This window comes from Grammomys surdaster, unplaced genomic scaffold (assembly GCF_004785775.1).
Source record: "Grammomys surdaster isolate TR1022 unplaced genomic scaffold, NIH_TR_1.0 931, whole genome shotgun sequence".
In the NCBI taxonomy this organism is placed as follows: Eukaryota; Metazoa; Chordata; class Mammalia; order Rodentia; family Muridae; genus Grammomys; species Grammomys surdaster.
In genome coordinates this window covers 329790-333008 of record NW_021605350.1, presented here as the reverse complement: position 1 = coordinate 333008, position 3219 = coordinate 329790, and the positions used below count along the sequence as shown (strand labels likewise).

At 45.9% G+C, this 3219-nt stretch overlaps 1 pseudogene; it reads right to left on the bottom strand.

Annotated features, from left to right (window-relative positions):
- Positions 1–2272: 2272 nt before the first annotated feature.
- On the bottom strand, positions 2273–3219 carry LOC114634282 (annotated as a pseudogene).

The window sequence follows — 3219 nt, the reverse complement described above, 5'->3', positions numbered from 1 at the left end:
TTCTTTCTTTCTTTCTTTCTTTCTTTCTTTCTTTCTTTCTTTCTTTCTTTCTTTTTTTGAAAGATCATCAAATGACTTTATTGTAAAACATCCACTAGTTATTAGCAGGTTTTTTCTTTGTCTTTTTTTTTTTGAAATTCAAATTCTTTTACTGGTAGGATCCACTCAAATACTTTCTTACTTCAAGAGGGAAAAATATCAGGGCACTGTCACAATCAAAATCAAAATCAAAATCAAACTTTAACCATCCAATGTCTGGGACTCATTCACCATCCTCTGAGCTCCTCCAAAGGCTTGGGTCACTTCTCCAGCTCTGCCCTTTGTAGCACACAGCTTGTCCTCTAGGCTTCAGCTGCGTGTACTGCACTACTGCTGCTATTCTTGGTGGTCATCTCATGGTACTGACATCTCCAAAACACTGCTGTCTTCTGCTGCAACTGGACTGTACATTCACATATAGCCTTTCATAGGTTCTTTTCATAGTGCTAAGCCTTGCTTCTCTGAATGACCCCTTCAATCCTGGGAATTCACCTGCCACTGAGGCTACACCTTCACCAATGGCCTCTCCTGGCCTCTTACAGTGCCAAGCATCAGTTGTTCCCCCTTCCTGTTTTAAACCAGTACCACCTGGGTGACTCTTATATATTACCAAGTCTTGCTGCCAACATGAGGTACAACCGTGGCTGTCTCTGGAACAGTTTCTCTGTTCTCTCAGGAAACACTTCCCAGATTTCACCTTAGTGATGCTGGTCTCTTCTTTTTTTATTTTTATTTTTTATTGGATATTTTATTTACATTTCAGATGCAATCTCCTTTCCCCGTTCCCCCCCACACTCAGGAATCCCCTAACCCGTATCCCCTCCTCCTGATTCAATGAGGATATGCCCCCACCCACACTCCCACTCCCACCTCCCCACCCATGATTTCCCTTACACTGGGTCATCCAGCCTTCACTGGACCAAGGACTTCCCCACCCACCTATGCCTTACAATGTCATCCTCCCCTACATATACAGCTGGGGCCATGGGTCCCTCCCTATGTGCTCTCTGGTCTCTTCTTAATCACTGCTAATTTCTTAGTTCCAGCTAAATAGCATTAATAGTTCCAGTAATGCAAAAAGTTTCACTTTAGTTGTTCTGTTATCTTGTTAATCACAGCTGATTCTTCAGCCTCAGATAATAAAAACCACGGAATCTTCACAATCAAAATAGCAATGGCCCTGATAAGAGTCTTTAATCTTCTCTCTGAAATTTCACAAGCCAGGCCTTCATTGTTTACACTGTTCTCAATATAATCTTTCAAGCTCCTTCAGAAAATCTCACATATATATAATTTACAATACAGATGTCATCCCCTTTCCCCATTTCTCCTCCCTAGGACCCCATACCCCATCCCCTCTCCTCCTTTATGCTTTTATTCCATTTTGATTACATGCAAGTATTAAGGTCAGTTCTAGGTTGAGGGTCTAGCAAAAAATAGGTGCAAATAGTCAAGGAACAAGCAATACAGTGGTGGAGCATGCCTTTAATCCCAGCACTTGGGAGGCAGAGGCAGGTGGATTTCTGAGTTTGAGGCCAGCCTGGTCTACAGAGTGAGTTCCAGGACAGCCAGGGCTACACAGAGAAACCCTGTTTCGAAAAAACAAACAAACAAAATATCACGTGTTTTTTTTTTTTTTTTCTAAAAACACAAACATGAGAACTGAGCACAGCATCCAGAGTGACTTGCCCCTGCGGATGGGCAGATGCCAGGACAGAAGCTGTGGGGATTTCCTGTGCACCTTAAGTCTCAGCTTTCTCAGTCATCCCAGGGCTACAATACTTCCTCTGACAAAGAAAGAAAACCACTAAGATCCTGAAGCACAGGAAGGTCATCACAACCGTAAGGCTATTGATGCTAATTGCCATCCTTTCAGTCTGTAACTCTAGCAACAATATGAAAACCCACCTCCCAACAGCTGGTCCCACTGATCCTTGCTGTCCTGACCAGCTAGCCTCCAGCCTGGCTTCTGCATACCCAGCACTGATATCCACATACAGTGCCTCTCTTCAAGTATAAAGGTTTGCTCAGGACAACCCATGTCATTGTAGTGCTTAAACCTATGTAGTGTCTACTGGGGTCATACCCTTCAACAGGCTGGTCAAAGGTAACACAATCCAAGAGCAAGTACAGGTAACTGTCCCAGACCACCAAAGTTGCTCTCCATCCAATGTGGACACCACCGCAGTCAAGGCCAAAATCCCGACATCAGCAATGACGTAGTCGACTAAAGTTATATTCTTACGAAACAGGAATCCATTTCTTTGTTAAATAGAGCTTTCCAAAGGTATCGAGCATATTCATAGGAAGCATCTTGGGATGGCACTGGAGTATCCTGGCTTTCAGGTTCTGGAGGGGGAGCTGGCACAACTTTTCTGGGCATCCAGGAACTGGTGGGTTGCTTGCTCTGTCTGTGGCCTGATATGTGGTTTAGTTTGGGGTCTACCACTTGAGAAATGATCCTGTCCATTCCTACTTCCAACATGCCTGACTGTTGGGAACCGCGGCAGGTGCTGGCAAAGTCCGCCATCGCTAGGTGGCGCTGTCAGCCATAATTCTTCCTAGTAAACAAATAAAGTGCGCATGTGCCATGGTAAAAGCCCGCCAAAGCTGAGCCCATCCCACGGCGTTTGGCGCGCAATGAGTAAGCAGCCAATGAGAGGTGATTACACCGCTCTAGGGTATAAAACAGTGCCTTTCTCCATCTTCTTCGTCTTCTACCACCATTTTGGTTTATGGGAATAAACGTGTTTCTACGGAAGGATTCTGGTGTGTGTGTGTGTGTGTGTGTGTGTGTGTGTGTGTGTGTTCCTGCCAGTGAGACACTACACGCGCGCGCCTCACACCTGACTGAACCATGCTCTGCTTCAGCCCATTTCGCAACTGGTTCTTGTTCATTGCAGGATTCCATTCCTGTTTGCCCAGATGTGTTGACACAAAATTATCCACCTTCTGCCTCAGGTTCTGGTAAGCTGGCTTAGTGTTCATGTCTGCCAGGCAGTCCCAGTGGAATCTGTCAATCAGGCCATGGCTCTTGAGCTGCTCCACTATGAGAGCAATGAGTTGTGAGTCTCCCGGAGGCAGCCAAACAGGATTGACAGGGCCATCAGCCCTACTGAAGTGTCCCCACCGCCCCGAGGCCTGGCTTGCTGCCCCTGCTCCTGCACTGTCTGCCATGGC